We start from the raw sequence: 24,465 nt of genomic DNA, 5'->3' as shown, positions 1-24,465 counted from the left end.
CTATTTCCTTTCACCTTCCTATTATGCTATTATGCTCACCCTCCATTTGTCTTTCAGTAATTCCTCTTGGATACATTGCACTTGATCAATCCCACCAGGCCTTATACACCCTTCTTGCCATCAACTTTAGCTCTCTTGTTGTTCCCTTATCCCTGAGTTCCAAAGAACTTCTTAACCATCAGGCTGTTACACAGATTTTTTTCCCTCTGTCCAGAGTAGGGAGTTTTAGTTATCCTCTTAAATTGAGGTGTAAGATATTGATTGCAGATATCAAAAGTACTAGCAAAATACAAAGAATTTACAAATTCAGAGCCTGATGTGGTAAGAGTAAAGCAGTAAGATTCTACGCCTGTTATACATTAAACATCAAGATTCTACACGGGTGCTATTGGCATGGTGATTCCTGACACACCTGCCAAACAACCTTGCCTGTACTCAAGATCAGAGTTCATTCTGAATCCAACGAACTCACCAGAAATAGAAAACATAGCATTTTCTACTCATCAAGAGTCTTCAATTAATCACTATAGCAATTAACAACTGGGAAATTAAATAGCTAATTTTGTGGTCTGTTAACAAAATGTACAGCACTTTCAACAATATTTAAACTGTTTCCAACATTCCAAACAAATGATCCTTTAACCACTTGATGCTAAGCTAAAAAAATAATTTTAAATTAAAGGGCTATAGGAATACAGTATTTTATCCAATGTCTTCTCCAGCTCCAATTTTTTTCCAAGTCCCTAGAGTTATTTTTCCTACCTACTCATACATATATAGTGTCTTCTGGAAATCATTCAAGGTGGTTGTGGAGTTTTAGTTTTAAGAGTCCATGATTGGATGGTACTCAACAACCTGGTTCTAAATAGGATCACCAGAGGAGAGAGCATGGGTAAGAAGAGAAGACCAGAAAGAGAGTGAAGTGTTAGGATGATAAGGAATAACCAGCAAAGAAGACAAAGATGTCCAAAATGACTCACCTCCTAATGTACAGTGGAACACGGGTGGTTCAATGGAAAGTTTCTCATCTTCCCTAAAAGAGACTTGGGTGCAGTTCCTGGCAAATGTACCTCCTGTGTAGTCACCATCCATCTGAGAGTGGAGGTGTGTGTGTTGCTATGAGAATGGGCGGATTTTAGAGGCAATTGTAGACTAATACCGATTAGGAAGAAAGATCTGGTGATCTAATTTCAAATATCAGCCAATGAAAACCAGATGGCAATGGTCTGATTTGCAAGAGATCATGGGGAAGGCACAAGACCAAATCGTGTTTGTTCCACTGTTTACAATGTACGAACTCAACAGAAGCAAACAATAAAGTAGAAATGAAATGAACAATCAGCCCAATGATCCCATTCTGTTTAGTGATTCTATTTTAATTCAATGAACATTCTGCCAAATCTATTCCATGCACCACAATAAACACATTTTACAGCAAAATGCCTGGCACAAAGTAAGTCCTCAAATATGTATCAATACACTAAAAATTACAGGCTTCCTTTTAAGTGTTAATTTGGTATCAACTTGAATCTAAGTGGAATCTTCTTCCACTTATCTGGCAGCTTGTCATATTGAGGTGGCTTGTGGGTTGCGGTGATGCTGGAAGCTGTGGTATTTCAAATGCCAGCAGGGTCACCCAAAGTGAACAGGTTTTAAGGGAGCTTCCGGATTAAGAACACACAACAAAGAAGAGAAAGAAGCCCATGAAAACCTCATGTATATGTTGGATGCATTTTCAAATACTGAGAAACATTGTCAGGGATACTGCTGGCAGATGGGCCCAGTGTGGGAGATACTACCAGAAGATGGGTCTCTCAGGTTGGAGGGCACTCAAAATGTGACGTAAGAGAAGCTGATTTCTTGGGGGGGAGTTGACCATGGTGACATGAGGCAGACAAAGCCAGTGGGAGTGAAGCCTTTGGGATCTTCATTTGCTGATGGGCCATAATTCAAGATAAAAAGAAAAAGCTGCAAAGATTTTCTAATGAATGGAATTTGGAGTGTGTGAAGTATGAATTCAGGAAAATTGGAAGTGGTCAAAAATGAAACAGAATGCATGAAGAGCAATATCCTAGGCATTAGTTAAGTGAAATGGGCTGAGATTGGCCATTTTGAATCAGAAAATTACATGATTTACTATGATGGAAACAACCTAATCAAGAGGAAAGGTGTAGCATTCTTTGTCAGAAAGGATCTTGTTAAATCCATCTAAGTACAGTGCTATCTGTGATTAGATTATATCTATTTGTCTTCAAGGAAATCCAATCAATACAGTTACTTTTCAAATTTATGTAACAACCACAAGCTAGTATGAAGAAATGGAAGAATTCCACCAACTTCTGTCAGAAATTGATTAAACATGTAATCAAGGTGCATTGATAGTTATTGGTGATTGGGCTGCAAAAGTTGAAAACAAAGAGGAAGGAACAACAGTTGGAAAACATGGATTTGTTGATAGAAATGAAGCTGGATATCACATGATAGAATTTTGCAAAACCAACTTGCTCATAGCAAAGATCTTTGTTAACAACACAAAAGGCGCCTATTCACATGGACTTCCCTAGATGGAATATGCAGAAATCAAATTGACTACATCTGTGGAAAGACACCACGGAGAAGCTGAATATCAGCATCTAAAACCAAACAAGAAGCTGACTGTGAAACAGGCCAGCAATTGCTTATATAAGTTATGGATGAAGCTGAATCCACAAGAGTAATACTATTACATTGTGTTAGTCTGGATAGACTAGAGAAACAAATCCATGGACACACATATGTATATAAGAAAGTTTATATATTAAGTTTATATACATATATATTCATATATGATGATGGAGAAATAGATCTATGTACACATATTTATAGGTTTAATATTAAGGTAGCAGATGGATATTGGGCCTCTACTCAAGTACTACCTCAATGCAAGAACACTTTGTTCTACTAAACTGGCATTCCATGATGCTTACCTTCCTGACACGATCACTAAGCAAATGTGGTGAAGAAAGCTGATGGTGCCCGGCTATCAAAAGATACAGCGTCTGGGGTCTTAAAGGCTTTGAAAGTAAACAAGCAGCCATCTAGCTCAGAAGCAACAAAGCCCGATGGAAGAAGCACACCAGCCTGTGTGATCACGAGGTGTCGAAGAGATCAGGTATAAGGCATCATCAGAACAAAAAAAAATCTTACCATAGTGAATGAGGGGGGAGTGCAGAGTGGAGACACAAAGCCCATTTGTAGGCACTGGAGATCCCGTTGCAGAGGGGTCTTGGGGAGGAGACGAGCCAGTCAGGGTGCAATGTAGCAACGATGAAAAATATAACTTTCCTCTAGTACCTAAATGCTTCCCCCCTCCCACCACCATCCCCTCCCCCACTATCATGATCCGAATTCTACCTTGCAAGTCTGGCTAGACCAGAGGATGTACACTGGTACAGATAGGAACTGGAAACACAGGGAATCCAGGGCAGATGATCCCTTCAGGACCAGTGGTGTGAGTGGCTATACTGGGAGCATAGAGGGAGAGTGGGTTGGAAAGGGGGAACTGATTACAAGGATCTACATGTGACCTCCTCCCTGGGGGACGGACAACAGAAAAGTGGGTGAAGGGAGACGTCGGACAGGGCAAGATATGTCAAAATAATAATTTATAAATTATCAAGGGTTTATGAGGGAGGGGGTGCAAGGAGGGAGGGAAAAAATGAGGACCTGATGCCAGGGGTTTAAGTGGAGAGCAAATGTTTTGAGAATGAGGAGGGCAATGAATGTACAAATGTGGTTTACACAATTGATGTGTGTATGGATTGTGATAAGAGTTGTATGAGCCCCTAATAAAATGATTTTTTTTAATTGCAAAAAAAAGAAACACAAAACCAAACAAGCTTATTGATCAGAAAAAGATTGATGAAACCTCCACAACCATGGCCCTTAGAGCCTGGAACCAAACTCAAGCCAACTCAGCTTTCAGCAAAATCATAAGCCTAGTAGGTGGACAATAACATCAGGGAGGTATGCACTCCTTAGAACCACCAACTACCCTACATCAAAAGAGCAGCCCACCCAGGGCTAGAGCTCAGAAAGGAAAGAGGATGGATAGAAAGAGTAAACATAAGGCCATGGGATGAGTGTGATTACATTGTAGTCAATGTCACAAACCAGAAGTTTATGAATCATTGAATGAAAACTCAATGTGTTCTGTAAATGTTCATCCAAATCAGAATAAAATTAAAAGTGAAAAAATAAACTTTCTTGAGTTTGGTGGCTTAACTGCAAAGTCAGCAGCTCGAAAGCTTCAGCCACCCACGGGAGAAAGACAAGGCTTTCTACTCTTGTAAAGAGTTACAGTCTCAGAAGCTCACAGGAGCAATTCTACTTTGACCTAAAAGGTTGCTATAAATTATCGTTGACTCCCAGGCAGTGAGAGAGAGAGAAGGCCACCAAATGGAGCCCTGGTGGCATAGTGGTTATTCGTTGGACTGCTAACATCAAGGTCAGCAGTTCAAAACCACCAGGCACTCCATGGGAGACTCCCATGAAAAGTTTACAGTCTCAGAAACCTTTAGGAAAATTTTACACTGCCTTACAGGATTGCTATGAGTCGCAATCCACTAGACAGTTTTTGAAGGAGACCAAGCTAATGTAGTCATCAAAATTACCCAGAGGGGTATTTTTATTTAAAAACAACAACAAAGATTGCTGGGCCCACGCCAGAAATTCAGATTCAGTAGATTTGGGGTGGGTCCTCTGAAGTTCTATTATCTAACAAGTTTCCAGTTGATGCAAATACTATCTATCGGTGTGTGAAATAGCCTTTGAAAAGCAGCGCTTTTTAGGATGAAGGATGTTTTTTCAGGATAAATCACGGTGAAGCTTATGAAAAGGAAGCATTAAAAAAGCAATATTCTGTGGAGCTTTGCAGACAAAAGACCCGAGGCCTTCCAATCAACAGTTACGAGAGTGAACCACCTTTGCAGGCAATTCTGTGGCCCAATTCAGCCTTCAGGTCACCGCAACCACAACTTAACTTAACTCTGAACCATACCACCCAAATAAATAGAGCTCCCAGTTTCCTCATTTATTCCTGAGACAATAGATGCTTGTTACTTTAAGAGACTGGATTGTGCCGTAAATTGCTTATATCAGAATAGATTACTAAAATAGTTGTCTAAGGCCAGATCCTGGGACCTAGCAATCTTGGGGTTCTTCAACAGAGAGGTGGGTTGCCTTGAGAATTAATGAACTCCCTTTAGGCACACTAGTGTATGCAGACACAGGAGATAGAAATATTAAATTAAGACACTATCGAATGGATGCATCTCCAGGATGAATGGGACCTATAGTTACTTCCAGTTACCAAATCTACTGAATTTAATTATTCCAAAGTTATCCATGGAATCCATGGTTAATATGCTTGGCTATTAATTTTAAGGTTAGAGGTTAGAATCCACTCAAATGTACCTTGTAACAAAGACCTGGTTGGGGGAAGAAAAATCGGCCATTGAAAACCCAATGGGGTACAGTTTTACACTGACATACACAGGGTCACCGTGAGTTGGAACTGACTCAACTGTAACGGGTAAAAAGTTCTCTCTCCCATCCACTGCCATCAAGTTGGTTGCAACTCATCAGGACGCTCTATAGCAGTGGTTCTCAACCTGTGGGTCGCAACCCCTTTGGGGGTCGAACAACCCTTTCACAGGGGTCACCTGATTCATAACAGTAGCAAAATTACAGTTATGAAGTAGCAACGAAAATAATTTTATGGTTGGGGGGTCACCACAATATGAGGAACTGTATGAAAGGGTCACGGCATGAGGAAGGTTGAGAACCCTGCTCTATAGAGTTTCCAAGGCTTTGTAAAACTTAATGGAAGCATAACACTTCGTCTTTCTCCTGCGAAGTGGCTGATACGTTTGAGCCACCAGCCTTGCCATGAGCCGTCCAACGCTTACCAACAGCACCACCAGGCTCTTAAGGTTCTCACAAGTCAAGATGAATACTTTGTACCACAAATGCCTGAATCAAATATTTGGTACACCAATTCAAATCCATCCAGAGTCTCTGCTTTCGAACAAATAAAAGCATTCATTGTGTTTGAACATGTTTGTTTTCACTGCCCACTTCCCCAGCCATCTCCCATTTATATTTTTATCTTAATGAACTACCTTAGTCTTGTCTTCTCACACTGCCCTCTCCCATTTTGAAAACAATTAGCTCAGAAGAAGCCTGAATGTAATCTTTTGGATCCTTTATTTGATCCCTTAACTCCTAAGGCCCACCAGTCTCCTGTCGGTTTGCAGCGCTGTGGCCCCTGGCAAGTTGCTATGATGCTGGAAGCCATGCCATCAGTATTGCAAATACCATCAGGGCCACCCATGGCAGGCAGGCTTCAGCAGAGCTTCCAGATGAAAACTGTCAAAGTAAAAGGCAGTCCAGTTCTTCAACATTAGCCATTGAAAATCTTAAGAATAGCAAGGGAACATTACCTAAGTTCGTGCTAGGAGGTATGCCTCTCAGGTGGGAGGCCCTCAAAATAGGACTAGAGGAGAGCTGTCCCCTCAGAGGGTTGACATTAATGATGTGGCTGGAATAAAGTTTTCAAGGGCTTATTTGGCACAACTCAAAAGGAGAAGAAACCACTGAAAACATCCGTTTATGAGAACATGACATATACAAAATATGAATCTACAAAAGGTGAAATATGACAAAAATAACATTGATGTTGCAGGCATTTGTGAGCTGAAATGAACTCATATTGGCCATTCTGAACTGGACAATATGTCTATGGCCTACAGTGCCTGGAATAAGAAATTGAAGTTGAATGGAATATCATTCATCCTTCAAAAGAACATTTCAAGATCTATCCTGAGGGTAACACTGTCGATGATGGGATATTAGCCATGCACCTAAAAGGAAGACCAGCTAATGTGACTATTATTTCAATTTTAGGCACCAATCACTCTCAAAGGGGAGGGACTTAGGGATTTTTATCAACTTCTGCCATCCGAAATTAGGAGGCCCCGCTCACCAGGCCAACAGCATCAAGATGTATTAATAATTACTGGTGATTGAAATGCCATGGCAGGGAAAAGAAGGCTCAGCATTGGAAACGATGGCCTTGATGACAAAAGTAATGATGGAGATCACATGATAGACTTTGGCAAGACTAATAACTTATTCAATGCACGTACCATTTTCTTTCTTTTTTAAAAAAAATAGATTTATTGAGATATAATTCAATCACCTTAAGAAGAGTTCTGCATCATCACAATCAACGTTGGAACATTTTCTTTCTTCTTGTACCCTTCCCTTGCTGTTGACTCCACATTTCCCCATCTCCATGCCTGTGCCTCCAGATCACTATTAATCCAGCACATACCATTTTCAACGTAAACACGGAGCCAATGGACCTCACCAGGTGAAACAGAAAGGCGTTCAGCAGAGTATGTCTGCACAAAGAGATGCGGGAGAAAGTCAACACCATTTATCAGAACAAGACCAGGGCCAACTGTGGAACAAACCATCATCACTTGCGTTCATATGTAAGTTCAGGTTGAAGCTAACAACTCCATGATAGCCAAAATATAACCTTCAGTATATCCCAACTTCAATTCCAAGACCATCTAAGGCACAGACTTGACAAGTTGAATACTATGATTGAAGACCAGATGAGTTGTGGGATGACATCAAAACATCATATATGAAGGTGGGTCAGCTAAAAAGAGGAAGAATCTCAACGGGATGGATTGATACATTGGCTACAACAATGGGTTCAAAGACAGGAACCACTGTGCGGAGGGCCTAGAACTGGGCAGGGTTTTGTGTTTCATTCTGCTGTACCTGGTCATTGTGCATCAGAGCTAATTAGACAGGACGCGATAACGACAACTACATATATATCATAAGCACACACAGAGACCAACACACGCATTTACAACTAAGTGAATTTTCAGAGAACTTTCACCATTACAACATGCAAAACACTTTAATATTATCCTGTTCTATTTAGCTTCCTAAAAGGAAGCTGAACCCACAACCCCAAATCAGGTTCCAACATGCAGATTGAAAAATATAAGACATATTTCTAAACATTCGACAGCTCCTTTGGTCTCTTATGTAGAGGTCAAAATGGAAAAAAGAAAAACCGAGACAATAAATTCCTCTCACGAAGCATAAATACTTAATTCCATGTCACTCGCAGCCGTAAAATAAGCACTAATCCTTGGGCTGCCACCCAATCCAGGCAGGCTGCAAACCATTTTGGTTCAAATACAGCTAATTACCCAGGCCCTCAACTACCTCTATTTCTACAGCTGAAGAGTGGAAAATTCACAAACAACCCCAGGTGAAACTCCCTTATCACACAACACTTACCAAGTCTGGCTCAAAGGCAAAATTTCAGTCTTGTTGAATTTTTTAAAAGGGAAGAAGAGAAGAAAGGAAAACATTAGCCAAAAAAAAAACCCAACCCCAAACCACTGTAAATAACCTGAATCTCTACAAACAGGAGGCCAGCAGCAGCAGTTTCATAGAGTAAACCTACAGAGACAGAAGACAGATTAGGGGGCTGCCGTCACTGGAGCACAGAAAGGAGGAAATGTTCTAAAAATGATTTGTGGTGACAGTTGCATGATTATCAATTTACTAGAAAGCATTGAGTTTCAAAGTTAAAACAAGTAAATTTAAAGAAAAGTATATGGTAATTACTGTTGGTAAATTATACCTCCCTAAAGTAGGTAAAAGGAAAAAGTTCTATTTTTACTTGTAAGATAAGCAAAGATGTTTAAGGTACATTTTAAGGAAAAATACTAAGCAAAGTACAGAATAATAAGTAAGACTGGTCCCACCTAGATTTCTTATGTGATTATACACCAGCCTTGCAGTGCATTTCTGGAAGGTTCCAAGAAGCAAATCATGGCAGCTATTTTGGGGAATGGATTGAGGGTGGAGAGTCTGACACTACCTGTTTACCCGTTGGCACTGTTTTCTGAGTTTGCTTTGTCCTGAGCATGTAATATTTCTCATAAGTACAAAAATAAGTTGGGTAGGAGCTATCAGAAGCAGGACTCTCAATACAGAGCCCAAGATATTACAGGGCCACTGACAAAAGGGCCCTAGGAATGAAAATATCTCAGTAGAAGACTTTAAAAATACAGTGTGTCTTTAACAATACCATATTATTTCAAAACATCTGGCAGGAAGAGAATTTGAATGACCTTTGAGGAGGAAAATGTGGTTACAGACAATCTAATCATTTGCTTCCAGGTGCTAGGGGAAAGCCACACACACGCACACACTACCCTGACTTGTGTTTTGCAGTTATAAATTTGAAAAGGCATTTGAACCATTCTACATAATTTACAAGATTATATGGAATTGAGAATATGCTCTCCATGGAGAATCATCAAAAATAAAAATGCAAAAATGTTGGGCCTAGAGAAACTGAACTAAAATTAAACCCCGAAAGGCCCCCCCAACACCAACTCCCAAAGCTTGTAACCAGACCTTCTGCAATGGCACAGAACTAGGTCTGGGTTCTGCCCTCTCACCTCATGGACCGCCCCAGTTTTGTTAGTCTACACACCTTGGGCACTCTTCACTGCGCTAGGCGGGGACACAGGTGAATGTCAGGAAGTCTGGCTCTCAGCCCCACGCACCCTGCCTCCAAATGTAGTCATCATCAATTTGGGGGTCTGAAGACCAAAGCAAGTAAAATTTGGACCACAGACTATTAGCTTTACAACTTCGAAACACAGATTTATGGCCCCTCTCGCCTCTCACTCTTGTCCTCACCTTCTTGTGGCACATCGACTTGCTCCTGTGGCACCAAACAAGTAACCATGACTGCAGCCTCTTGGCACCAATTGCCCTTCCTCCCCCACGAAAAGCCTGCCTTCGCTCCCAATGCTCCTCTTCCTACAGAGGCCCCGCTGCTGTGGAGTCCCTGCCAGACCTCTCCCTGCAGAGTTTTGCCTCCCTACCACCGTAACCCAAACAGCTTGTCATCTGCTACTAACGTAACTGTTTGGTAGTTCAGCCACGGAAGAAGGCCTGGCTATCTGCTTCCATAAAAATTATAACCAAAAACATCATCCTCCAAACAGTTCTGCTCTATGACACATGGGGTCACCATGAGTCAGAACTGTCTCAACGGCACCTGACAACAATCCTTTTTGGCTTCCAACTTTGGCATTCCAATGACCAATAATTAACAGCACATGGTGCTTTCCCGATTACAGTGAACCCTCGCCACTTCGCGCTTCGACTTCCGCGGCTTCACTCTATCGCAGTTTTTGCGTAACAGCGCATGCTCTGTCATTACTGCCACTGATTGGCTCATGCTGTACACGCTTCTGTCTGCATCGCTACGTATAGGAGCTACGTATCAGATGCATTTTTGCTTTTGTACAGTGTACTGTAATTGTTTGCGATTTTTAAGAAATTTTATCTAAGCCCTATGATGGCTCCTAAATGAGCTGCTTCTTCTAAGCCTTCTGACAATAAAAATAAGCGCCAGAGGAAGATGCTCACCATCCAGGAAAAGGTAAAACTTTTGGATATGATCAAAGATGGCAAGAAAATCGTGGAGGTTGCACGCCATTGATTACAGTATTTATAAGAACTATGTATAATAATACTGTATGTGAAATATGTAATACTGTAAACTAGATGCCATAAATAATATAATAAATGATAATTGTAACGTCCAAAATGTTTTACTGTATTTTCCCTTTTTCGTTTAATAAATTGGGGAATACGAGTGTAATGGTGACTAAAGGGTGTTTTTTCATGTCCTCTATGCTCTAACTACGAAAATATTTGATTTACAAATAAGGAACCCTACTTCACGGACTTTCATTTATCACAGTAGGGTCTAGAACCGATTAACCGCGATAAACGAGGGTTCACTGTAATCGATTTCAGACTGCAGACATTGGTAAAAATGCTCAACTCCCTCATGTTTGGCATTAGTGGTCGTTGTGCACAGAACTGACTCTTGGTGTAATATCGATAGTAGCCATGTGTAGGCTGGCAGTTGAGGGTCATGGTTTCCTTGGCCACCCCAGTTGCCTGGTCTGTTCTACCTCCTAATTATTTTCACCGTATCTGGGGTCTTAAGAGCTTGCAAGCAGTGAGGTACAATCATTGGTCTCTATTCACCTGGAGCAACAAAGGAAGGAGGACCGTCAACTGCGGTTGTAAGCTACTGCTTCCATTGCCACAAGACTTGAAAGATCTGGGTGGTGCCCAGCTATCTTTACTGACCATTGTGATCAACGATTCTGTAGAAGATTCTTTACTGACCATTGTGATCAACAATTCTGTAGAAGATTGCAGAAAGTGCAGAATTTCCCATCAACAGAGTCCAATCATGTGAATTCTAGACTTTCTGGAATCCTAAAGCCAGGACAAAACTTTGAAGCCACTGAGTGATATAACCTTAAGCCTTAAATAAAAAATATCCCTACAGCTTTAAAACCAAACAACAGTTTAGCTTAAAAAGTAAAAACGGTCTGCCCCAAGCATCACACTCTTTTAAGACCCATGATGTGGGATCAATTGGACTGCTGGAACCCTATGGGCCAGTGAGTTGATGTAAATGGAGGAGAAACGCTCAGGAGAGGAGCCTGAGAAGAGTGGTGCAATTCAATGAATATAATCATTGTCACTGAAACGTACACGTGGAAACCTGAATTAGTGTGTATTTTTGCTGTTTATAGTCTCAACAACAAAAATGAAATAAATTATAAAACCTTTGGAAACATGCACTTCCTCTTGGATCGGGACTCAGTAAAAACTCCTCAGCTGGGACCCATCCGCAAGCCAACTCTGGGCCAATGACACTTAGCGCCACCCCTTCTACCTCTGTGCCATTGCTGCGGATGCTAGCATCCCACCTACCTACTGCTTAGGTGCAAGACCAGTTAGTTCACTTCTGTCTTTCTGTTTCTTTTAAGCGTCACAGTTCAGCATCGGACCTGCCATTTAAAAACGACCAACTGATGATTAATCAAACAAATATAATCATTTCTAGAACTCGATGTCATGTAAACTGTTCAGTGGGCTAAGAGAATAACGTACTAAGGATTGTACAATTCCATTTTCAACATTTTTGTTTACTTCTTATTGTGATTTGAGGGAATATTTACAGAGGAAACTGGTCCTCCGTTCAATAAGTCATGCACATTGGGTTTCATGGATCAAAGGTAACAAGCACTCTCCCTGCTTCCTCTGTTTCCCGTTTCTCTCTGGCCTTCTTTGCCATCCCATTCTGCCTTGCCAGCTTTATCCCCGAGCAAACTCTGCCCTTTGGATCTCCGATTGTTCTAAGGAGTTCTATGGCTCTCCACTGGACAAAGCAGCAAAATACTTTTCCAGAAAATGGTATTTTTCACCTTCTCAAAACATTCATGACAAATCAAGATTACATTTTAAACCATTACCTCGCTTTATGTGTTGGTAAACCCATAAAACCAAATCCATGCAATAGATTCCACATAAATAGGATGGATTTTGTAATTGGCTTTCAAAAGTATTCATGGTACAGGGTAAAGTCAGCCTCAGCCACGATTATTGCTACCATGCTACTACTAAGGAGGGTAATCCTTATCAGGAATATTGAAATGGAGATACTTGGTCATTTTTGTTTTGTTTTTAACCTGTTCTGAAGAATTTTATAATCATAGTAGATAATCAGTACATAAACGACCCCTTAATTACACCAACCTGTAATATTATAGGTGATGCTAGCAGTAAGACGCCAGTCATCCTAAAACAGAACAGTACTAAGAGGGAAAAAAAAGTCAGCTGTAAAAATTCTAGGCATATTACAATACGAGAAACCATAAAAATAAACCTGATCAATTTCTCATCTGCACAAACAACAGGACACTTCAAGCTGACTGAGGTTAATTGACTTTTCTTCTGCTCTGAACTCCTAAAGGACCTGCTGTGTCCTCGGCTCACAGCTGAGCCCCGCACAGGCCTCTCCATGGCAACCGCAGCAAGTCTTCAGCCGAAGAGCAGCATCTAATGCCTCCTCCTACATGAAAAATTCATCAGGGTTCACAACAGTGGTCTTCTTGGAGACGTGCAGGATGCCCTGGGTGGTGTAAATGGTTAACGTGCTGAGCTGCCGACTGAACGGCTAGTGGTTCAAATCCACCTAGAGCAGGCTTTGGGAAGAAAGGCCTGGAAATCCGCTTCTGAAAAAATGCCTGCACTGTCAACCCCATGAAGCAGCGTTCTACTCTGGCATGCAAAGGGTCTATGAAAGTCAATATCTGAAGGCCAGCTGGTTTGGGAGAGTTCATGGGGTCGACACATGACTCTGAGCCCGCCATGCTCGGCTATCCGAATGACCATCATAAACCCAGAAAAGCAGTGCTCAGACCTGGTTCTTTGGGGCCAGAGTTGAGAGTGTTGTGTTGACCGAGCTTCCTGTGCCCAGTTTCTACATGGCCTCCAGTGCCCACTTCATCCAAACTACTCACTGCTATCCAGTTGAGGCCGACACATAGCGACCATGCAGGACAGGGTAGAACTGCCCCTGTGAGTTTCCAAGCTTGTCACTCATTTTTGGTTTTGTTTTTAGATGGCAGCTTTTTACAGGGATAGAAAGCCCTGTCTTTCTCAGAGCGGCTAGTGGTTTCGATCTACTGACCTTAAGAATCACAGCCCAATGAGCAACCACTACGTATCCAGGGTTCCCAATCAAACTAAGGGTTTCAAAAATTTTTGGTCATCCAAATCCCGTCACCACAATGTAAATTCTAACAGAAAAAAAAATTCAATAAAGCACAGTACCTATTTAAAAATCTAACAACTCCTTAGATCTTGAGAGCTGGAAAAAGAATTAAAATGGTAATGAGTTATCTGTGGGTTATTTTTTAATTTGTTTCGACACTCCATGGGGTTCAAAATGAACAATTGTCTCTGGCTCAGCTGAAGTGCTTCTTGAGGTGAGCTCCTTATCTGGGAAGCTCTGGTATTAAATTCAGATCCAAGTGTGAGGTCATCTATGCAGGCATTTTCACAGGTCAAGGCACAAAGGCAGGTAAGAGAGCTATTCAGGGTCCTGACCATGGAACGGATTTCTTTGCTTTTCTCTCCCTCACCCTGAAACAAGGAAGGGAAAAGCAGATTCACCCCAGGAACTCTCAGACGCAGGAGCAGCCCGCTTCAAGCTGGTGTGCAGCCAGAAGAGTGATGCTATGTAAAGAGGTTGTTCGAGAGTTGATTGATAGCAGTCAGCACCATAAATGTTGGGGCACATTTTGATGGAAAGGTGGTTGGTGTGCCATAGAGGAAGGTAGACAACTAGGGAGCCCCTGAAATGCAAGGACGCCCCCCTACTTCTCCTAATCTACGACCCAATTCTGTGCCAGGCACCCAGCAGAAGCTCAGAGTGGGAAGGAATAATCGTAAGAATCATAGGGGTTGTTTGTTGTTTCCTTCAAAATGGCACAGTACAAAACAGATCTCCAATCCGCTTTACATCTTACTCCATTCTGCCCCTGGCAGTCACTACTAGATATGAGAACCCCAGAGGATGCCCGAGATCAGGAGTGGGGAACACCTGGCCCGCAGGCCATCAAAATCATTTGGTCTGGCCTTGCCCGGGAAACCACGGGCAGAACTCCAAATTCAATAAATCTAAGAGTTTTTTTCATAGCACCATAACATTATTAAATGAATCACAAAACTAGTGTAAATTTTGAGGGCCAAGTAAAGAGCATCCATTATAGGAGAGACAGGACGTATACAAGTACATGGGGGGACCTGGCAGCCCATCTGCCTGTATTTCGGTTGACTCAGGCAGGCTGGAGTGTACATATTTCAAAAGTGTTAACACACACGGCAAAACTTTGGTGATCTGGTGATACTGATGAGATGCAATGCCTTGGCCTCTGATGACTGGCGATGAAATTGTTGACTTCTTTGTCCACACAGGCGATACATACCTCCACTCCAACCATTATCTGCACATCCATCATCAACCACCCTCACCCAAACTGGATTTTAGGTGACGATCAGGGTAATTACAGTACACGGATTCACGAGTCAGTGATTTGAACATTGGCTATGCTCCAAATCCAAGACACAGGACTAGGAAAGGGATCAAAGCAAAATAATTGCGTAGATGGAAAGACACACCGGAGACAGCTATTAAAACTTACTGGTGCAACATCTTACAAATGGCAACTACAAAGAAAAGTTGCAAGACCTTTCCAAGAGAAGTGGGCAAATGATTATATTCTGTAGAAGTTCAAGGCAAACCTATATGCTCAGTTTGTGGCGATGCCTTCGCAGCAAGAAAAAGCCAACCTGGAGCATCCTTGCAGCTCAGAACAGGCTAACCTCAATGAGCTGGGGGGCCAGCTGCGTCTGGATAAAACCCATACTCTTCAGTGGGCTCTAGAAGCACAATGGGCTGCTTTCACTTAGGCCTTGTTGAGACAGAGACGGTATTATTCACATGATTTACGTCGTGAGGGAGCCAATGGTACAGAAACTGGGGCCTCGTGGAGGGCAGACTTTGTGAACGAGTGCGTGATGGCTGCTGTGGCGTTGTTCGCACCAGACAAAGTGAAGCTGTTTCGGGGAGTTCGTTTGTGTCTGAGAACCGTCTCGGATAAGATTGCTGATTTAGCACGACATTGAAAAAACACTGAAGGATTCTGCTGGAGATCTCCACTTTTCTCTCTGGCTGGTGCTGAGACGATGGACAGAACACACACTGCCCAACTGGTTGGTTGGTTTGTGAGACAGTGGAAGCGTTTGATATGCAAGAAGAACTGCAGCCACTCTGAGCCAAGCAGGGCACTCACAAGAGGTAAGGGCTTGTTGGGGAGACTTGTTTTATTAGTGGAAACACGTGAGCTCACATTTGAAAAGTTAAGAGACCTGACTACAGATGGAGCGCCAGCCATGAGTGAATTGTTTTAGCAAGTCCATAAACATTTTTTTTTTTCCTGTAACATTGGCTAGCAGCCCAGAGCCCAGTTCAGGTTGAACCTGTACAGGGTGCAGTCAGTACATTGTTATAAATGTTCTAGCAACTTTGGTTCTGACCTGGATTAGGACACTGAAATCAATCAGGCTGGGCGTGAGTGTGAGCACTGCACACCATTAGGGTGCCTTCCTCGACTAGAACAAAAAGGCAATGAAAAACACGCATTCTCAGCAAGTTCACTTCCCTGTGTCTACTCTAGACAAACGGGCTTGCACACAAAAATATCCACTACAGCATGGGCTTATGAAGAAATTAAAATGTCCATTAGTACAAAAGGAAAACTGAGATGAAAGCACTTCTAGAACACTATGCTTTTTTAAGATCTAGCTAAAAGGATCACCTTGACAATAACAGCTCAAGAGATTAGATAGGAACCTGGAAGGCAGGCGTGAGTCTGTGCTACTGGGGGACGGCAACTCAGAAACGGTAGGTGCTCTGGAAAGGGGTACCTGATGAGGTCCTGGGTAGAGTGTGAGGATAATGCGGGACAAAACCCACAATGATAAAAGAGACCAGACTTACTAGCCAAACAGAGACCGGCGGAACACCCAAGACTGGCCTTTGGTCACCCTTCAAGATCTGGAACTGAACTCCCCCACATATTGGAATACTCAGCCATTTAAGATTGGTTAAAAGGAAGCATTCACGCAAGGTCCAAGTACAGAGGGCTAGGAAAGAAGAAGGGATGGAAACAGGAGACACAGGGAGGAAATGGGCTGAGTGATGGTCCATCGAGGGGAATACAATGGATGAGTTGAAAATAAACGTGGATGTAAAACTATGATGCCCTGGCAAACCTTCACCTAGTTCACAAGGAAGCACTGAACCGAAGAAAAGGCAGGAGGGCGCAGGAAGGGGAAAGGCGGAGAACGGAGGGGAGTGGCTGTACAACTCAAAGCATGTCGGCACAGGGAGAAATTGCTCAGTGTTTTACTGTGTACATTCTCAATAACAATAAGATAAAATGATATTTGGAAAGAACAAAGAGCGAGAGAACCGGAGCATGGGGCCTAAAAAGGGTCAGGAAGCAAAAGCAGTACAGAGGAGTGCCAGGCCCTTTGTCCACACGGTGATTGAGTAGCTGGACAGAAGCCAAAACAAGAGAGAAATCGAGGTACCATTCATGAAAGTAAGCTCCCTCAGTGGCAAAGCTGGCTTGTAACCAACCACAAACCTAACAGGCGACCTGTTTGAACCCACCCAGTATCATGTGGAAGAAATAAATGCCTGGGGGTTTACACTCAAGAACAGCCTACGGATGAAATGGAGGATGGTGGGCCATTGGGAAGACGGGGTTGGGGAAGTGTGTGTGTGTGTTTGCGTAAGTGTGTCCACGTGCACGTTCACGGTTGAATGCACAGTTGATGATCTGAAATGGAAACCCCCACATAATTTATAATAAAAACTGGTTAGGAAGGAAGGGAGGGAGGAAGAGAAGGAAAGGAAAGAAACCCCTATGGAGTGCAGTTCCACCATCAAAAGCATTAACCATTAGTCAACATTTACTTGTCAGAAACAGATTGGATGGGTGGATGGATGGATGGAAGGATGGATGGATGAGCTATCCCCTTGCATTTTAAAAGTTAATTTCCTACCACTTTACTTTTTTTTTTTTTTAAACATTTTATTAGGGGCTCATACAACTGTTATCCCAATCCATACACACATCAATTGTGTAAAGCGCATTTGTACATCATTTCTCAAAACATTTTCTCTCCATTTAAACCCCCGACATTAGGTCCTCATTTTTCCCCTCCCTCCCTGCTCCCCCCTCCCGCATGAGCCCTTGATAGTTTATAAATGGGTATTCTGTCATATCTTGCCCTGTCCGACGTCTCCCTTCATCCACTTTTCGATTGTCTGTCCCCCAGGGAGGAGGTCACACACAGTTCCATGTAATCGGCTCCCTCTTTCCTACCCATTCTCCCTTAACCCTCCCTGTTTTGCCACTCACACCACTGGTCCTATAGGGCTCATCCGTCCTGGATTCCCTGTATTTTCAGTTTCTATCTGTACCAGTGTACCTCCTCTGGTCTAGCCAGACTTGCAAGATCGAATTCGAGTCATGGTAGTGGGAGCAGGGAGGAAACATTTAGGAACTAGAGGAAAGTTGTATTTCTCATCATTGTTACATCGCACCCTGACTGGCTCATCTCCTCCCCGAGACCCCTCTGCAAGGGGATCTCCAACCACTTCACTTTTACAAAAGACCTACATAGTACCTGGTTTTGCTCACCGAAAGAAATCTGCGGAAGGTCTGTTTCACTTGTATGAAACTTGGGGGTAAAACGAACCTACCACTCAGTTTGTTTTTTATTATAGCAAGCCATTAATAAGACAGCACGTACACCGCTTCCACGCCCCACCCCCAGGCTGCACACAGGAGCCCAGCATCAAGACACGGTGCTTTGAGCGGTTTTCTCTGTGAACACGGAGTGTCAGTGCTACTGTAGCTTTTGTGTTAGGGGTTGGTGGGTTATTTTTGAGGGTTGGATACTCCAATCCCGCCCACCCCACCCCCCAATATAAATTTATAGTAATCACTTCTTCACTTCACACCTTTTCAGCTTATGACAGGTTTCATAGAAATGCTCTACTTTTGGATAGTGGGGGAAACCTGTATTCCGGAACAGTATGTCATAGTCAAAAGCAATTAAATAATACATAAAATATGAATAAAGTTCTCCAAGACATATAGAAATGCATATACCATGGCAGCAGCATGTTGTCTTAAAAGGCACACACACATACAAGCACACCAAAAAATCAACTCCAGACAACATTCCCAAAGTGTGTTCTATGAACCCCCACCTCAGCATTACCTAGAAACATGCTAAAAATGCAAATGCTCAGGTACACTCTAGATCTAGCGAATCAGAAATCTGTATTTCAACAAGCCCTCCCATGATGCTGGCACAAGCTTAGATTTGAGAACCACTGGTCTAGAGAGTTATGCCCACAAACAGTTAAGAACATATCTGGCAGGACTTTTACCATCCAATATCCCTGAAGAATTATCTTATGTTCTTTGAAAGAAAAAAAAGTCTTATTAACATAGCATTCGCGTACCATGCAAATCTTTTCATACATTACGAGGAGCTGTGCAATCATCACCACAGTCGACTGCAGAACATTTTCTCCGTGTTTATGCTCCTTGTTATTAGCCCCTCTTCCTCTACAACTTCCCCTGTCATAACCCAAGAAACTATTCATCTAGTTACTTGTCTCTGAACTTGCCTGTCCTGGATTGCATATAAGAAAATCATACTGGGTAGGAAAGAGGGAACCGATTACAAGGAACAATATGTGACCTCCTCCCTGGGGGACGGACAACTGAAAAGTGGGTGAAGGGAGACGTCGGACAGGGCAAGATATGACAAAATACCCATTTATAAACTATCAAGGGCTCATGAGGGAGGGGGGAGCGGGGAGGGAGGGGAAAAATGAGAACCTAATGCCGGGGGTTTAAGTGGAGAGAAAATGTTTTGAGAATGATGTACAAATGCGCTCTACACAATTGATGTGTGTATGGATTGCGATAACAGTTGTATGAGCCCCTAATAAAATGTTTTTAAAAAAATCATACATAAAACTCCCAACAATAACCAAGTAAAACACGGAAAAGCCTCAATCTGAGAGAACGCAGAAAACAATACAAACTAGAAATTAGCTAGAAGGGAAACAAATGATAAGCTGTTTGTTAAGTCTTATCCTAACTGTGTCTCGCTAATTCACTTTCAGAGGCGCTCTGTCTGCAAGCAGGGATTCTCGCGGCCCTGGTCGATGGGCCGAGGGAATTCAATGAAGACTATTCCCCACGGGGTCTCTGCAAACGAAATCTGGGCTGCCACTGTCTTCCACAGCCGTCTGTAAAATACCTTGACGTTCTTTTGTCCCTTGTCCTCCCTTTTCTTTCTTTTCCTTCCTTCCTCCATCTCTTGCTTTCCTTTGCAAACAGAGGGTATACTCTTAGATCATACATGCAAGTTAAAAATAACTTTCTGATATGATCGAGCAATTAAATTGTATGATGTGTGGACTGTGTGCCAACGAACCTATTAAAAAATAACTTGCTGGGGTGCTAAGGAAGAGATTAGGGTAATGGTTAACCCTGCAAATATGGTGGCGATAAAGCCGATAGACTGGAAGCACTAACAAGTGAGGAGGTATTGGAGGTTACCCACCCCCCCAAACATGAAAAACGAGTTCTGTGGGAATTTGAGTTCAGAAGTCAACAGAGCTCAGCTGGTGGGGCTGCTGTTGCCTTTGGAGAGAGTGCCAGACAAATGGTCAACTCTAGCAAAAGGACTGCTACTGAAGGGTACAAAAGACAAAGGGAAGATTGTTTGAAAACGCTAGCTGTTTGTAAGCTCTTTTGTTGAATTGCTTTGTTGATTGTTGAACACTAGACGGTGCCGTGGCCACCCCATTCCCAGCCCCCACAGTCTTTCTTATGTTTGTTCGCGCTATCTGATCAACAGGGTAAAGGACAATGACTGGAAGAATGGGTTTTTTTCCTTCTTGTCATGATTGGTCTATTGAATCGTGTGATATGTGGATTAAATGCCAATAAAATGGTTTTAAAAAATCACTTACTAAGGTGAGTGGATCAGCAAGACATATAATACGAGATTGGTAAAGAGCTCAAATCAGATGTTAGCAGTGAACAACTATTTGGATATCACAAATGATGATATTGTGATTTTATAGGGAAAATAATATATTTTCTTTTATAGGCAGAGCAAAAGCAGTTCTGTGTAATAAAGAATGATGGATTTTTTTAAAATGGGGTTTGCCCCTTTTGAACCATTTTAATGTTGCTTGAGTTTTTTAATATTTCTGCTATCTTTTCAATTGAGGTTTTCTGCTTTGTTTTATCATGGGGAGTGGGGCTGCTTATGCTTTGTGTAATTTTTCTGTATATGAAATCCAGGATAGGTAGTCTATAGAGACAGTAACTGGATAAAAAATTACCTAGGGGTGTGTCAGGGGAGGCTGGGGAAAACAGGAGCTAACGACAGTGAGAATGAGAAGAAAATGCTCTGCAATTTATTGTGGTGAAGACTGCACAACTCTTCTTAATGTGAATGGATGATTAAAGTGTACGATGTGTGAATTATATGTCAATAAACCTATTTCTTTAAAACAAAGAAAGGGAGTTTGACGTCTAAATAAAAAAGAGTGAAGATATCGAGCCTCTGTCCCACTTTCACGGTAAGAGGCCTTGGAAGCACACATAACACACACACATACACATATATACACATGTAAAATTCATTTCTCAGTAGTATTTTAGTCATATGTGGGATCTGTCATTGCCATCAACATTTGAGATAAAATAAATGCCCCAAGCATAGTCAGAAACCCACTTTAAAATACATTTTCAGAAACCTTCAAATCTATACCGAGGTTCATTGTTGGTGTGTGAGCTGGTAGCAAATCAATCCTGACTCAAAGCAAGTTCCCCTCTAACACAGTGTGACGTGACCCAGTCCTGGCCACCTCCATGACCCTTGCTACACTCAGGCCCCAGGCTCTCCTTCCTTAAGGCTTGCACCTGACTAGGTTTTAGAAGCAGATCACCAAGCCTTCCTTCCTGTCTATGAGTCTGGAAGCTCATCTGAACCCTGTCCACATGGGTGACCCTGCTGGTATTTGAAGTACTGGTGACATAACTTCCAGCATCATAGCAACAAACAGGCCACTACGGTGGACAAATTGACAAAGAGAAATAACTCTACTTAATTTTTCTCTTGAAAGCTGGCAAGAAGAGGTGAATTAATACACCACACATCACTACTCTAAATCAAGGTCCAAACGTGTCTAAAGAGTTCTAGATTCTCTGTCTACCTTGAGCATTATGCTCTTCTGAGAGCTCTCTCTTTGAGATCAAATCGACAAGGGCAACTCAAAAGATCAGACAGGAACCAAACTCACTGCCTGAGTCGAGTCAATTCTGACTCCTAGTGACCCTGCAGGGCAGACTAGAACGGCTTCCCTGGGTTTCCACGACTGTACGTCTTGTTACAAGAGTTACAATGGCAGTGTCAAGCCTTGTCTTTCTTCCAGATGGGAACCTTCTGACTCACTGCCAGTGAGTTGTTTCTGACTCACAGCAACCCTGTAATGACAGGGTGGAACTGTGTCTGAGAGCTTTTTAGGCTGTAACTCATTACAGGAGTAGAAAGCCTTGTCTTTCTCCTGAGAGATGGCTGGTGTTTTTGAACTGCTAACCTTGTGGTTATTAGCCCAATGCATAATTACTATACCACCGGGGCTCCTTTGATAAGAACCTTAGGGGACAGTAAATTTGTTATAACACAGAAAAGGAGGGTATTAATGGTTGCACAACACTTAAAATGTAGTCCCAATGTTGCTAAATAGTACATGAAGAAATTGTTGAACTGGTGTAAGTTTTGCTAGGTATTTATCCTCAACAACAACAAAGTTAATAAAATTCTATACTCAAAAAACCCTTGAACTCACTGCCATCGAATCAAGTCTGACTCAGAGCGAATCTGCAGGACAGGGCAGAAGTGCCCTCTATGGGTTTCTGAAACTGTAAGTCTTTGCAGGAGTAGAAAGCCTCATCTTTCTCTCACCAAGGCTAGGGTAGAACTGCCCTGTGGGTTTCCAACACTACCTCTTTACAGGAATAGAAAGCCTAATCTTATCCAGAGGAGCAGCTGGTGTTTTCAAACTGTTGACCTCGTGGTTACCAACGCAAAGCATAATCACTATGCTACCGGGTCACATCTTTCTCCCCAGGAGCGGCTGGTGGTTTTGAACCGCTGGCCTTGTGGTTAGCAGCCCAACAAATAACCCACTATGTCAAATCATGAGCGCACACACACACACACACACACACACACACACACACACACACACGTTTCTTCTATATATGTAGAGAGAGAGGAATTATGGATTTTCATTTTGAGAAGATTTATTTTTTTTAAATGAAGTGGGCGCTTGTTTGATTTGATGTCAAGAGTTCAGGATGTCCCTGGGGGCATGTACCATACAGCAGACTTAAAGGCCAACATCTAAAACAGCCTAGATGCTCTTTATCTATGCAACAGAAAGATCAAGAAAGTGTTTCCTTCTGTGGGGCGAGTGCTCTTCCAATTTCACCGAGGAGAAGCAGCTGGACAAAAGCACTTTCTCACTCTTAGCTTTTGGGAACACGAGCTACTCCAGTTTCAAGCTGGATGCCTTAGACGCTGCCAGGTCATCACAACCCGCTTGTACTTTGACACAAGGAAAACCTCACGCTTGAAGCTGTTGTAGGACTACAAAGAAACCGCTTGTGCGCCCTTCCACTTTCTGGGCTGTGCTTCTCCACTGCACAGAGGGGAAATCACTTCTTTTTTTAACCTGAAAGCAGGCACAGTTCTTCTTTCCCACAAGCCCTCTTTCAGCCTTTCCCCCACCCCTGACAGGGCCAGACTCTTAGCTATATCTCTCTAAGCAGCTTTGTTCTATAGCCAGAAAAGAGGAGGCCAAAAGTGTTGCTATTTTGACTTCATTTAATAGAAACGGCCAATTATCAAGCAACAACAGAAAGTTTTCCTTCCCATGAGGAGCAAGAATAATGAAGAAAACATTTTCCTCTAAAGCAGTACTTCTCAACCTTCCTAGTGCCACGACCCTTTCATACAGTTCCTCGTGTTGTAGTGACCCCCAACCATTCAATTATTTTAGTTGCTACTTCATACATGTAATTTTTCTAGTTACGAATCGGGTGACCCTGTGAAAGGGTCGTTCAGCTCCCAAAGGGGTCACGACCCACAGGTTGAGAACCACTGCCATAGGCTATTGTATGATCTCATAATTAGAAATGTCCAGAGTAGGCGACTCCAGAGCCAGAGAGGTGCCCCTGGGTAGTAAATATAGACACTTAACATATCCATTTAAAGGCACCTGAGAAGAACTAGCCACTCAAAACCCTGTGCAACCAGCTACTCTGACATACATAGTCTCCATGAGTTAGAATCCATTCAAGGGCCACTACACCTTGGTTTTCACACAGGGGCAGAAAATAGACTCATGGTTGCCAGGAGGGAGGTGTGAAGTAACTGCGATTGCCTACATTTCTTTGTGGAGTGCTGTGAAAGTTCTAAAATTGGGTACAGTTTAATATATGAGCCACCGTGGTGCAGCGGTTATATGCTGGGCTGTGATCTTCATGGTCAGCCTTTCGAAACCACCAGCAGGGCGGTGTGAGAAAGGCTGGGTTTTCTACACCTGTGAACAGTTACAGTCTCGGAAACCCACAGGGGGTCCCTATGAGCCAGCACTGACTCAATAACAAGAGTCTAATACATTTAACTCCGTGGATGTACTAAAGCCAGTGAGTTGTACATGCTCAGAGGGAATTTTTTTTAATCATTTTATTGGGGTCTCATACAACTCTTTTTTTTTTTTTAAACATTTTATTAGGGGCTCATACAACT

The sequence above is a fragment of the Echinops telfairi genome, unplaced genomic scaffold, assembly GCF_000313985.2.
Source record: "Echinops telfairi isolate 266 unplaced genomic scaffold, ASM31398v2 ScPeMD7_1;HRSCAF=3_0, whole genome shotgun sequence".
NCBI lineage: Eukaryota > Metazoa > Chordata > Mammalia > Afrosoricida > Tenrecidae > Echinops > Echinops telfairi.
Note: the sequence above shows the minus strand (reverse complement) of the source record.